This window comes from Ischnura elegans, chromosome 12, assembly GCF_921293095.1.
Source record: "Ischnura elegans chromosome 12, ioIscEleg1.1, whole genome shotgun sequence".
Classification (NCBI taxonomy): Eukaryota; Metazoa; Arthropoda; class Insecta; order Odonata; family Coenagrionidae; genus Ischnura; species Ischnura elegans.
The window spans coordinates 38987122-39002691 of NC_060257.1; the positions used below are offsets into that span (position 1 = coordinate 38987122).

The following is a 15570-nucleotide window of genomic DNA, read 5'->3' on the forward strand; positions in this document are numbered from 1 at the left end:
TGAGTCACTGAGGTAGTAAGTGATATTTTATGTGCTTGAGGCGAAGAAAATTTTTCATAAATTCACTCTAAAAGTTTATCGGAAAATAATATTTTAAAAATTATTAGTTCACAATTGCATCTCATTTCTACCTTTTTAAGGAAAAATTTTAATTAAAAATCGAATTCACGGACTAATAAGTTTCATCTGAAGTTTATACGTACTTACTGTTTTAATTTTTAATTACTAAAAAATTTATTTCCATGCTACCCAAAACACATCAATACGGCCTTTTACACGGGGTTAATAACATTTTGACACTGTGTACACAAAAAACCATGCCCAAGGTAGGGGTAACTTACCCAGGCGGGACACGAACCCGCGACCTCCTCTTTGGCAGGCGAGGACTTTACATCGCCGCCATCGAGGCCGGCAAATTAACACGGAGGCAACAACTTAAAAAAATGTACCTGTGGGAGCAAAATTCTAGTAACTAGCTACTACAATAATAACTACTGATAGTATGGAAATACTTTCATAATTTTTTCGACCGATCTCCTTTTAGATTCGTAATACCTGATCACAAATGGGAGATTCTAACTTCTAGTGAATTACTGAGGATATCCATTTTCAATTGCTCAAGCAATCTAAGCATAGCATGCAGTCTCCGAGTCTTTAGCAGCTCCCGTCGGTAGTTGATGCTCTGTCACCCACTGCCATACGCCATAGCGGTGACTCTGCGTATAGCGTGAACGGGAGAATAAATGAATTCCCATACCTATCCGTTCGGCAAAATACTTCTCTTAATTTATCGTTCCTGTCGGACATGGGCATATAGTTGGGTTCTAGTATGAATGTCCATAAAGCAATCTAAGCCTAACGCGCAGCCTCCTAGTCTCTTGCAGCTGCTAGATTAATTCGTTTAACACCTGCGTTACGTTTCTTGTTTGCCCGTAGCATTTTTATACGAATCGCGCAGCTTTCGTTTGAATTTTATTATGTTTATGGAATAAGTCTTACTGCTTCGGATATGGTATATCGCTATTATAACCGATTTGGTATATTTTATTCTGAATCTCATAGTGTGCAGATAAATAGTTTCATTGGCTAATATATCTAATTATAGCTCTTTCCATGATATTTGCATGGCTCTGCCCATCAGGGACGCGAATGGTGACTTTGCAAACCTACCTACAATCGATGTAAAAAAGGTAGGACGCTGAATTTTAAGCATTTGTATGAAATTCTGCCGAAACTCCATAGGGTTGTGTCATATAGCGTTTTACTCATGGTTTATTCAACTACAACATTGAATCATACCGGCCTCGGTGGCGCCGGGGTCAAGTCCCCGACTGCTAACCTAGAGGTCGCGGGTTCGAATACCGCCTGGGTGGATTGATCACCATCCAGGGCATGGATGTTTGTGATTGTCAATCAAGTTAATTGTAAGAGAGGACAATGCTCTCCTAAATTCGCTTGAAAAATAAAGACAATTATAATTTATTTAAAGGCAATCATGAAACATTGTTTAAACGTGAACCTTAGCTTCCACGGCCGAAAGACTGAATTAGAGCAAGCAAAAAACTATGAGAACGGCGAAACGGTCATTCTTCTCTTCTTCGGTCTTCTTCATCTCGTTACGAGAAAAATATTTAAATACACCAACGGATGAAGTTCGCCATGAAAAATATTTGAATTAGCCGGGATATAATATTTGACTTTGCACCCGTGCGCGTGACTGCGAACAAAGTCATTTGTTCCTGCAGTGCTTTGTAAAATATTTGATTGGTACATTTTATTGACTTTTTTCTACAGAGAGAGACATAAAGGCATAACAAATAGCTAGCGTATTAAAATTGAATTTTACCCATTCTTTGATTTTTAAATTACCGAAACCTAGATTTCAATTTCCGAGATATAGAAAAGTACATGAATTAATATGAAAGTTACGTATGCTACACGAAAAAAAAATATTTCCAAACTTTTCACTTAGGGAAAGTTTTTTATTGTTCCTCTAACTTAAAATAAACCACAAAGACAAAAATCACCTCCATGGCAATGCGCATTACCAAAATGGCAAGAGTAAGTTTAGCGTTCTACCTTTTTGCGGCGATAGTAAATGCGTTGTGGCTGACAGCACAACTAGAAGCTGACGGGAGAATCCTCTATTGTAAGTTATCTATATCTACATATTACCCCGCAAGCCAACTCAAAGACGACTATCGCCCTCCGACTATGCCAAAAGACTGCATAGAGGAGGCCCAATTCCATTCCTTTGAAGGGTAGTTTCTGCTGCCACTTCGGTCGCATTTTAATAGGTTTTCAATAATGTCCACTGCGCAGTTATGAGTGTACGTTTTTCAATATTTAGCAGTACAATGATGGTAATTGCGAGGAATAGCATTGGGCTTTTATTCATTTCATTGATCACATCATCATGTAAATAAAATACGGTTAAAACCGCTAATTATAGCTAATTTCCCAGTGAAACTGGGGTCAATTTGTCCGTCAGCGACGCGAGTTGCGACTTTTGTAAACCCATTTAAATGCAAGGTGGTTGACAGCACATTTAGAGGCCGACTTAACGATCCTATTTTGTAATATTCGTGGTTGATGCACTGCTGTTCTGTCACCCACTGCCACACGCCGTAGCGGTGACTCTGTTTATAGCGTGAAGGTGTTCTCCACCCCACCCCTTTCCCCGTCTACTTTGCACGCCCACCCCACCCCTTCCGCGGGAGAGTGCATCGAATTCCCACAGATCCGCAGCCACCCCTCTCGCATCACGCACTTCCTCATTCATTCACGCTCCTCTGCCTCCTGTTATTTTTTTTCACCTCCCCTCACGTCGTTTTTAACTTTTCGGTCCCCCCTCCCACTCCGAAGATTCCCTCCCCTCTTCTCGTGATGCAACGGGACCTGCCACCTTCACCCTGGGCTCCAGCTAACCTCTCTCTCTTCCCCTACTTCCTCCCTCCGCCGGTGTATTAAGCCCGCCTCCAACGGATTCTCCCTCCCCAGGCGGCCTTCCACAGTCCTCCCAAGGGCCAAAGCAGTCGTTACGTGCCACCACCTTCCTTCTCCACGCGAGCGGGCCTAAAACTCTTTTCTGATCCCCCGCTACTCATTCGATCCGTGACTCCCCCGCGCGCAACGTCGCATATTCTTCCGGTTGAGGAACCTACGCTGCCGAAGAAAGACTGTTTCTCCTCTTCCCAAAAGGAAGTTCTGCGAGTGTCGCCCCTTGAGATTTGAGGAGATCCATGAAGTTTATTTCGAAATAATTTCACCAGTGACGATATATTTTCACGGAAAAAGCAATTATTTTTAATGGGGCGCTAAATTATCGATAAAGTTTTCATAGGAGGTGCTTAAATATCGCCGAAAGTGGTTATCTAAGGTGCTATTGTTTTCATCGAATGTGATATAATTTACGCTCGATGAACTAAAATATCTCCAGAGTCGATAAATTTTTCTACTGAGGTGCTGCTGTTTTCGCCGACTGCCCTATAAATATCATATGCAGAGCTAAACTTATCGTCAGAGGTGTTGGTTCACGTGTTGGGAAAAAGGAAGAGCCAGTTTCGAAGGTGCCATCTTCTACACATTTTGGTCCAAAAGTGAAGGAAACTGATTTTCGTCGGCGCCAGCAACGAGGGTTGAAGTCTCCGAGCGTTGAAGTCTCCAGGCGTTGAAGTCTCCGGGGAGAAAGGATTTCTCACTTTCCTTCGCCTTACGAGATCTTCTTTCCTTCTCGGTGAGTTTTTACTTCCACCCACGGATGCTGCTCAACTGGGTCGAGTGCTCGTGTTTTTCTTCGACGTGTTTATTATTTGTATCTCCTTTCTCCGCAACGTGCCCACGCAATACGTTCGCGTGATCGGAGGTGGATGGTCTTTCTTATTTTGGTGCGATGCGTGGTCGTGGAGGGCGTATCCCCTGGCTGAGGAAGTCGAATCATCGTCTTTTGCATACAAAATTACTCGATGCCTGTGATGTGAGGAAGGAAAAAATTATCCGTATTCGTTTGAAGCCACTTTCTCCTTTGATTATCTCTCTAGACTTTGCAGCGCAATAAAATAATCTTGATAATGTGAATAGGGCTGTATTGTGATTGCATTGCGGTATTGGTGTATCACAGATTGAATACATTTAGGAGTTTTACTCTTTCTTTCTAGTTCTCATTTTACTTTCCTTTCCTTTTCTCGAAAACGCAAGTCCACTGTGCGCTTGAACATGACACTTATCTCTTAAAATATCATTTTATATCCAAACTGCGAAGTTTGTAGGAGACTTGGTGACATCTCTAAGGTATCTTCCTTTGCGAGTGTACTCTAATAAATCCAACTATCTTGGATAGCACAGCGTAATAGTTTAGATGTCATTTTTCTTTTATTTTGCAAAGATCTACCTGTAATTTTTATGAGGTAATTATTATAAAGCTCTGCCCCATGCATTATAGAAATTTTTTCATATAGTATTACTTTTACAATTTTTTAGTGATAACGACCCGGGATTCGACTGTAATGGATTTGTAAGTCTGAACCTGAGTCAGTATTATTGAGGAAAGTTAATTGATCCATTGAAAAAAAATCTTACAAATGTTTAAACGGTATCATTTGCTTCGTATCAACAATTTATTGAGTCATTTTGCGTGGCTATAATTAAGACTATCCATTCCACCCTCTCGACCTGTCGTTTCAGGTCTTTTTTTCGCAACGAAATATTTATTCATATCATATGTAACAATCTTTAATTTTTCAGGGCATTAAAAAAAGAACTTTGCAGTTATTTGCCTCTATCTCAAATATAAAAAATTTATGCATAAAAGAATACTGACAGCTGATATGCGACTCTGGAGAACTATGGTAAGGAATATTAAATTACACTGTGCATTTAAGCCGTAGTTGTACTATTAAGTACATTGTTGTTAAAAACACCTGCGGCTCGTTTTTTCGTTTATTTGTGTCTTTGAATGGTTAGGTCTTTAATAATTAAAAGAAAAATGTTTGGCCTACGTATCGCTATATTTTTATACCTGATGAAGGTCGAAAAGTCGAACGATGAAGGCCGAAACGTTGGCCAAAATATTTGCAATTAATTCTTAAAGACCTACACTCCACGATATAAGTCAAAATTAAAAATTGAAGTTATGAAGTTAAAAACTCAATTATCTTTCTCTTTCGCTAAGTTTTTTTCATAATTTGTCCTCCGTGTTAATAATTATCAATTCATAGTTAGCCTTTCATGAAATGTTTAATTTTTCTGCTGTATGGAATGTGTTTTTTTAATTAGTTTCCGGCAGCTTCTTTTCAATTTCTTCCATTGTACTTTCTTCTCCATTTCCTTTCGCTGAAGGACTTCTCCATCCAGTCAGTGAATTCATTCCGCCTTCATCACTCATTTCTCACACCATTCAGAGCAATCTTCCGTTTCAATTTTAGATACCACTCATCTCTCGCGGCGATACAAAAAATACGAATCTTAGTATGATGCTACGCACAATTACCCACCGCTTGGTCTTCAGGTGGCTTGCGTGAGATTGCTAATTTATTTTCGCAGACTTTTTTATTGGAGATGTTACTTATGTACCGGAAGAATACGTGGGTTTTCGAGTAGGTACTATTTTTACTGGCTATTATTAGCGGTCTTTTACTTTAGGCATGGAAGTTATTTGCGACTTTTCCTAGGATTGTTGTATTCTCTTCTAAAAGCCAACTTTTTCGATATTTTACTTAAAAATATCCAAGAAATTATTTTCATTTAGAGACCCGGGTTTTTAATATTCAACAACCATTTTAATATTCAACAACCATTTTAATAGTCTTGTACAAGGGTCTTCAACCCGCGACCCCAGGGCCTCATGCGGCCCGCCGGCTTATTTCTTGCGACTCCTAGAGGCTAAAGAAAATATTTATCGCAACTACATGAATAAATCCAAATATCGACACACTCGTCTACAAGAGACAATGTCAAAAATCGTATTGATTGATTGAAGTTGTTAACCAATGAAGCTTATTGCACTTCGAAGTTATATGCTTTTTTACTTTATTGATGTGGTGGTAAAATGCGTGGATTATTATGGCCCCCCGAGCGATGTGAAATCGATTTTTGGCCCCTGTATTATAGTATTATTATAGTATTATATTATTAGTATAAAGGTTTAAGACCCTCAGTCAAGTAGATGAAATACTGCTCTTTTAATGAAATTAATTTTTCGTAAACATGAGGAATTATATGTTCCTGAATGAATTCATTACATTATATTCTTATATTGCCCTATAAAATACTTTTTATGAGGACAGTAATATAATTTTTATTTTTATTGTTGATTTTTCTGTTTAGTCTTCAAGATACTCATATAGAAGCTGTAAATAGAGTATCTGTTCACACTCACTAACTCCTGTGGCAATTTGACCTCTCCACACTCTTCTTATAATTGCATTCTCCTCCCTTCTTATTAAATGACCAAGCCGCTTAATTCTCCTACTTCTTATTACAGTTACAATATGTGGTCTTATGTACAGGTTCCTAAGCTCTCTGTACTTCAGTATTTTCCATACCCCTTGTTCAAATAATGTCCCAAATATCCTTCTCAATATTTTAAATTCAAATGTTAATAACTTCTTCTGTGTCTATTTTGTTAGGGTCCATATCTCCCCCCATGCAAGAGAACAGGCTGTATTATAACTGTGTGTACTCAAATTTTACAATCACTTGACTGGAGTATATTATTCAATAATTTTGATAGGCTCCAGTGATTGAAATTGAAAATAAATTGCCGGAACCTAATTTAAAAAGCACATTCCATACAGCAGAACAATTGAAAATTTCATGAAAGGCTAAATATGATTTGATAATTATTATATTGGAGGGCAAATTATGAAAAAAACATAGCGAAAGAGAAAAGAGAAACTAAATTTAGTTTATTCATTTCTCTTTGCCTCAATTTTTAATGCTGATTTTAATGTATTCTTGGAGTGTAGATCTTTAAGAATTGATTGCAAAAATTTGGGCCCGCTTTTCAGCATATTTTTATACCCTCTTCAGTTATAATAATATACCGAAACCTTAGCCAAAAATGTTTCTTTGAACTCTAAAAAACCAATACTTTAAGGCTCTATTTAAGGAACCGAAAATAAAAAACAAACCGAGCAACAGGTGATGTGAAGAACAATGTGCTTAATAGTACAACTAGCAACAACATAGCTTTTATGCCCTGTGTAAATTAATATTCCTTACCTTAGTTCTTCAGAGTCTCTCCTCAGTCCTCTGTATTCTCTCATGTATAAAATTTTTATATTCGAGATAGAGGCAAATAACGACAAAGTACTTATTTAAATACCCTGTAAAATTTAAGATGGTAATTTATAAACAAGTAATTCGTCGCAATTAAAAACATAAAACAATCAGTCAAGAGATCAGCTCAATTATGGTATGGTATTTGGAGGAGGCGACCGACAGCTGAGGTCATTTGCGCCATGAGGGAAGGGTAGGTAAGGAAGGGTGGAGAGAAACCCGGCGTCGGCATTAGCCTGCTCTTAACGAAAGGCGCCAAGGGGACCACGGCTTAACGTCCCATCCGACGGACGGAGTGTTGCCCTTGAAATGTCCTCCACACAACATTCAAGCAGGGATCGAGCAGTCTCTGAAAATTCTCTGCCGCTGCCGGGATTTGAACCCGGGCCCGCCGGGTGGGAAGCCAACATTCTAGCCACCACACCAACCCGATCCCCATCAGCTCAATTATATCCAACAGTCATGGATCACCTTAATTATGGCCATGGAAAATGACTCAGTAAATTGACGATACGAAGCCGATGGTACCGTTAAATCATTTAGCTGCCTTTAACCTCATTTGTATCTCCTCTACTACATTACTTTGGCTTTATATAGTATGTCCCACACACTTGAATTCTTCAGTCACTCTAAAGCTGTATCCCATGAGGTCCAGCGTTCAATTATTGGGCTCTGCTACTCCTCCAACTATCATGTAATTAGTTTCATCTTCATTTACCCTGGATCAGTAAGCCTTCTTAATTTTTACGACGGCCAAATTTGTATTCTTTAGTATTGGAAAATTCAATACGTAATTGTTTTTAAATACTTACTTTATGGTATTTTAAATATTTTTCCCGAGCACCTTATGTCAAAAAAGTTTGTCATAAATCATAGAAAAAATAATTAAAACATATTTTTAATGAAATAAATAGGACCCAAGCTTAAAAATGTACATTAAATATAATAAATATTCAATTTAATTGATTTAAAGCACAAAAATAACCTGATTGGAAGGTAATAAAAAGCGTTGTGAAAATGACGAAGTGACCTCGTTACTCTGAGCCAGGTTTAGTTATCTAGGGTTAAAAATGTATTTTCAAAGAAAACTTTAAAATATACATTGAATATAATAAAAATTTAATTGAATTGGTTTAAAGCAAAAAAAATAACCTGATGGGAAAGTGAAAATAGCGTAGTAAAATTACGAAGGTTTTGTGATCACGTGACTCTGAGCCAGGTTTAGTAAAATAGGTTTAAAAAAATGAAGATTAAGTATTGGCTTCAAATATTTATACCTTCGATTCAAATTAGAAAATTCAGTGTTTTGAGTGAATTACACGAACAAGGACAGTAACGGGTTGACGTCGCTAAAGGGTTCAAATGGGTGTGTTACTCGCAGACAAGATGAGATCACCGAAATGAATGAACTTTTCCCGTAATCCCTTGCGGGCTCTGTTCATTAATTCTCGAGACGCCGGAAGCGAGGTTAAGAGATTCATTTCCCATGCCTTAACAGACCTTGCAGTGAGTCTTAGGTTGAAACTGCATTCAACGGGCTGTGGAGGAATAGATCCCGGTGACTAGGCGATTATAATCTACCTTTTTGTTCTGAGAATAAAAGGTCCCGATGGCGAACTGGTGTTATACGAATCTTGGTCTACGCTTTTGATTCCCGGAGGAAATGACGATCAACCATTGTTTGAAGCCACTCCCGTTAATGGGAAAGGCGGTTGACATTCGTAAATCTTGAGAGGGCGCATTACGCGTTAAAAACTTAAAGTCATGATGCAATTTTCAGGGTGTATAAATTATTAATAATAACATGATTTATTGTTCTTGAAAATTGTCCATTAAAAACATATTGTGATTATAACATGCAAAAGAGCTCATAATACACAAATTACAAATTTTATAATTGGCAAATATAGGCTTAGGCTGGGATACATCACAGTGAAAAAAGACAGTTCTTATCATCTTTCCTGTATCTCAAAGTTAAAATTTTACCGGAGTATTTCTCCAAATTCCATATTTGAGCATAAACATTTATCATTTTTTAAGTATTGACATGGCGTAAGGTACGATTTGAGATATAGAAAAAATTGAAAAATGCAGTCTACTTTCATAAGATCTAATAAAATATTTATTTGGAGACGTGGGTTTTTAATATTAAACATCATTCCTTTGATCTAGCAGATGAAAGATGGCTCTTTTAATGAAATTCGTTTTGTTTAATCATAAAAATATACGTGCTCCTGAATGAAATATTGATATGAAATTCTTGCATTGCCCAAGAACTTACTTTTTATGATTTCTCTGAAAATATTAGGATTATGAAGTATATTTTAAGCAAGGAATACGTGTCAGAAGAAAAACAAAATAACAGTTAAGCTAGATTAATATGAATTTAACAGATGAATTAAGAAAAATTCTCCATACTTATACGAATACGGTATGCATCATTGAATATAAATATAATTTAACCATATAAGACACGGTCTCAGGCGTTACTTTGTGGAATTTCTTCATCATAGAATAAAGTAAAATAAAACAAAATAATTTTATTTTATTCTATGATACTTTTACCATATAGAATAAACGAAAATATGTTTCGATTTATTTTCCGCTAAATCCATGGGATCATCAATATAAAAAAATCGAAACATTTCTTCGTACATTCCATAATGTAAATTAATATCCGTAAATTCAGCATTAGATACCGCTTCCGTGCAAAAATAAAGTACCATGGACCATTATTTGATGCTAACACGTGAAAGATTTTTTTGTAGACAGGCGTGGAATAAAATCATGCTAGAATGCAAATAAAAATATCAATTTTAAGTCCTCAGTATTTAGTAGTCCTTTACAAATAGATGTGCGATCGGTTAAGTAGCAGTGAAGTGTCTTGTTAACACATTAAGGACCGGATATTTTTTTTCGATCTTACCCCAATGGCCGGGTATTTTTCAAGGCAGGCTGTTTTTTTTGCGTGCAACTTTAATTTGGTTTACATCTGAATAACTTTTTACAATACCTCTTTCAAAAATTTAGTGTTTTAAGTTAAAACCTAATGTCATAAAAATGAATAAATAATTTTTACAAACAATGTCGTTACAATGTATCATTGCATGTGGCATATAAAGGCAGCGTGTAGAAAACACGAGTTATTTCGTGATCTGTCCGTAACAGTTGGCTTGCGAAACACGAATATACTCATGATCCGTCAATAATGTGTTAAGTCACGAAAGGGGGGAATAGCGAATATAATAACTAATATCCGTCGAGTTGGTGAACTCCGTCATACATTAGCATTGAGTTTTGGCTCAAGCTTCACTTGCCAGCAGCGCGGGAATATATCCCCTTGTCAATGTGATTAAAATCTATTTACCTTGAGGATATAAGGTTAAGGAGGCGTGCGTTTTTGCTACTAATCCTAGACGGCGCTTTTGATTCGTCTTGGAAACGACGTTCAGCTATCCTCAACTAGCGTTCCCGTTTATGAGTAGAGCTGTTGACCTTCGGGTGTCTTAAAGGCTGTTTTTGTCCCTTTAAGAGGAGGATATCGCTTTCGATTGGTGGAAATAGAGAGTTATAATTTGAAAGAGGGGGATTTATGAGCCGAGCGATAGTACTCGACAAGGTTGACGGCACGCGATTGTTTTGAACCAGTGGAGCACACCACAAGCTGCGCACAATGGATCCAATGATGATTATATCTTTGATTTCCTTTTTCGTCCGTTATCTAATGATACCTACTTCTAACATGTCCCTGTTTTATCATGATTTTTAGACTTATATAGGTATACATTCAATGTTTCAAAAAGAAGTCATCTATTTCCGGAACCGGTTTTTGTATATCTCTTTTTAAAGAAATATTTTATTTATTTTTTATTATTAAATATTATTTATTTTTCATCGCTTAGACATTTCCTTAGATTTAATATTTGTAACTATAATTTTATACACTTTCAAAAAGTTCGACACATTTCTTACCGTAACCTTTAAATTGCAGGTGTTGTAGTCTAACTTCGCAAAGACGTATCAAGCTACTATAAAATCCAATTTCATAGCTCCATCGCATGTATTTACTTTGATTAAAGCAAGTTTTACACTCATGTTTTAACATAATTTAACGTACTCAATTATACTTTGTTGGAATATGTAAGTTCGTAAGTAAAAGCGTCAAATCATTAGCCTCGGTATGATATGAAGAATGGTAAAGATCAAATTGATTTACCGAGCAATGAATAAGCAGTTGTTTTGTATGCTGCATTTTCCGGGTTTCACCGCGTCGTGGTTGCGTTGGTGACAACAGTTTCTCCTGCATTCCACCAGGCGTCTTCAGGTCGATTCGTGGTTGCGTCGTCAGGCGTCTTCACTTCGACCTGAAGACGCCTGCTGGAATGCAGGAGAAACTGTTGTCACCAACGCAACCACGACGCGGTGAAACCCGGAAAATGCAGCCTGCATTACCAGCGCACCGCGGAAGCCTTCGCACCAACTTAAGTAGTTGTTTTGTTGTTTCTATAATTTCCTCGAATGGTGTTTTGTTGTTTCTATAAGGAACCCGATATTAGTCCCGGTAAAGGCTTTCCATATTCTAAATGTATTTTGTCACGGATTGGGGTAGGTAGAACAGGCTGTAGAGGCGTTACGTTGGTGCAAGGTGTAGGTGCTCTTGTCGGACGTCATCATCGCAAGTTAACAATCCGAAGATAGGGTTTAACGCAGCTCTCCATTCCGCTATCCTACCTATTAGCCGTTTCATAGTGATGTGTCAATTTCTTCTGTTTTACACCCTGAACAACCTGTCCAATGAAACTCACTCGGAGCCGTCCCTTGCCCTTCTTCTCGTTCACCGATCCTTCGAAGATTTTCTTCATGCCTAATTTCAATTTCAATTACTTTTATTATCGTGGGTCTTTTTGGCCAATGAGATATTTTAAAAGGATACAACTATTCAGTAAAAATCATTTGACAAAGGAACAAAAAAACACGACAGCAAGGCTCAGTAAATACAAAAAAATGAAAAAAAAACAAAATATAAACCTATACAAGCATATATGCATTAAGTTTCATCCCGGATACGGATATCCGGTTATCTAGCCACAAAGAATTTTCAGACATTTTAAATACATTGGAAACAATATTACTATTAATTTGGGGTCTAACAGAAAAACGTAGCAAATGATGCGGTCTATTAAGTTGTCTCGTCTTCTTCCCAGAGTTTCAAGAAGGCTTCCCTTCCATTACTCTTATCACCTACTAAGTCATTACTCGGTCGACCAATTTTATCTTTATCATTCTTTGTATAGAGCGTACCAAGGCTAATGATTAAACTATTTTACTTACGAAACCCGTACTTGATCTGCAAGCCATAAATACTGAATATAATATTTTGAATGAAAAACCTGTTTCGCCTTCACTGTTTTTAATAAAGATATTGCATCCGTTTTTTTTCAATTATTTTCGTTATTCATTTATGAATTTAATAAAAAGAGATGTATTTAAACAAATATAAAATGACGTAAAAAAACTAGATAACTAATGTTGGGTTATTGTTATCATAACCAAGGAAAATGAATGAACGGTTGCGATTAAAAATGCACCTTTCATCGCACGATTGATTTCTCGAAAAATTGTTTCCGAATCATTTTTTTTTGAATCGAGTATTTATGACGACTAAATTACTTAAAGGATAAACTTAAGTAATCATTCGTATAAATATTTTATATTTGATGGATCATAACATTGAAGGTCACCGTACTTTGACGATAATTCTTACACACTACCACGAAAGCAATGACTTCAAACAGGCAAGCAGTAAGAAATTTGTGTCGAGGTGGGGATGCATGGGAGGTATACGTGTTGGCTATGCTTATTACTCTTACCCCATGGTCATTTATACCCAAGTTGTTAATTAGCCTAGCAACTGTCTACCTCCCTCCAATTCTTCCTATCTTCTGCATACTCCTCGCTGACTCCCATTGTCCACATATCAATCAACACCTCATCCTTCCATCTTTTTTTCGGTCGTGCTGGAGGTCGTCTTCCATCAGGGTTTCCTATTTTTTTACCATAAAGAAAAGGTCAGTGAAGATTTTTATCTGGAGCAGTGGTGCCGACTCCATGGGGCCTGAGGGGGCCCGAGCCCCCCCAAAAATTCGTTACAGATGTGAGGAAAAAATGTGTCAGGCATGTCAATTTTCCCCGGAGTGTCCAGATATCGATATTCGAGTGATCAGGGCTCTAATGTTGATCTTATGACTCTTCTAAAATGCTTAAAAAACTTAAAATTCACTACTGATAAAATTTACCGGGGCAAGGTCCTCAGTTTGGGCCCCCCCCCAATATTTTTTGCAAGTCGGCACCCCTGGTCTGGAGTGTAGTTCTCTACAGTGCGGAAACGTGAGCACTTAGGAAGGAGGACAAGAGAAGATTGGAGGCCTTCGAGATGTGGGTATGGAGAAGAATGGAGAAGGTGAAATGGACGGAGAGGAGGAGAAACGACGAAGTGCTGGACATGGTGGGTGAGGAGAGGCAGCTTTTAGATGAGATACGGAGGAGAGAGACGGTATGGATGGGAGGAGTACTTAGCGGGGAGGGGGTGTTGAAAACAGTGTTAGAGGGTACAATGTTAGGTAAACGAGGGAGGGGAAGGAAGAGAATAGAATTTTTAGATAGATTGAAAGGGAGTAGGCCTTACAGTGAATTGAAGAAGGCAGTGCTGGAAGGAAAGGGAGGCTCCTAGCCAATTTTTTTAGCGCTCCATGGAAACCTACCTTAATCGGTAGTATACTTTAATAATGATTAGTGTTTTCAATTCACACACATCGGAAAACTACATATTTTGATAGGGCAGCAATATATTTATATCGTTTGCATAATTCTTAAAGTTAATAATAGTAGCGAGCATAACTTGGTGGAAATCCTTTACTGTAGGAGTTGAAGAAAGAAAGATTTGGCCATTTCCACTTGGCGATATATTGTGACCGACCATGGCTTCGTTACAGCATATATAATATTAACAACTTGATAATGTTACGCTGTAACAAAACCATGGGCGGTCACAATAAATCACCATGTAAAAGTAGCTTAGTGTTTCTTTCTTCAACTCCTACGTTAATTTAATCGTTATTTATTGGAAGCATAATGAAAAGATTTTGAGTAAAAATTCCACCAAAAAAAGTCCCCCATCTTTGGCTATGTGCGTGGCTTCGAAGAAATACTTAACAATTTCGTGACTTCTTCGTGTATTCCGATTGCATTATTCCAACATGAAACCACTGAAACTCTTTCGAAAGGTTTCCCCAAGACTCGGCCCTACTCTGTTCTTATAGTGCTGAGTTCGTGATTCTGGTAATTAAAGAGTTGCACATAAACTCTTGCATGCGGCTCTAAATTTCCCGGCGTGGGAAATTCGTGGTTCACCTTGCGTCTGTTGTGGGAAGGTCACGCGGGCTGTTGCCCCGATTTTTCTGCACTGAATGGAATTTTGGAGAGGAATCTGCAATCTTTTAAAACCTAGAGTGCGGCATGACGTGATTCCACGTCATTGTGCACTATCCCCTGGTACTGATGACGTGATATCTCCTCATGAGTACCCCGAGGGTTCCGGCCCTCTGTAAGAGTTCGTTTCACATCTATTACGAACTTGAACGACCCTAAGTTGGTAGAGACAAAGAGCCTCGATAAAAATTACATGAGTTTGATGAAACTTTGTTCTCATATTCTTTGAAAGACGCGCATTCAATGACCCAAAATAAAAAAGGATTACCATTTACCGTATTGAGATAATAGACGGTAAAATAATAAAATATTATGGAGGAATACGTTTTTTTTCGAACTAGCAATTTCGTTTGTTACAAGAAGTTGTTGATACGACACTCATTAGAAGCAAAATTATGTAGCGACCTATATAAGTTCGGAAAAGTATAAGTCCAAGGCGGCTAGAAATATCTGGTACCAACATTAAAAAACGTAAACAGCTTCACCGACTTGGCCTAAATTACGTAAATATATTTGGAATCCAGGCTTTTACATACCTCTTACACATCTTTTGTTTTTACATAAAGAAATTTGTTAAGGATTTACCACTTTAACCTGTTAAGAAGTTGGTATTGTGAATATTTAGTCGAAAGTGAACAGTGTGCCAAGGTTAGAAGCATTGTTGAACCTAGTCAAGTTGACTGCGGTAAATACCTTTAAAAAATCATTTTTGATGTTTGCATTGTGCTGACGTGAGGTTTAAATTTTTTGGTGATTCTTTTGCGTATATAATGGTTACCCCGAGTACATCACATGACTTCAGCA

General features: G+C 37.6%; 1 protein-coding gene across 1 annotated transcript in view; it reads left to right on the forward strand.

Annotated features, from left to right (window-relative positions):
• The first annotated feature begins 3052 nt into the window (after positions 1–3052).
• Positions 3053–15570, forward strand: part of LOC124169676 — an 85265-nt gene continuing 72747 nt past the window's right edge. The window contains exon 1 of the mRNA XM_046548344.1: positions 3053–3736. The gene's annotated coding sequence lies outside the window, so the exon portion shown is untranslated. The remainder of the gene's footprint in view (positions 3737–15570) is intronic.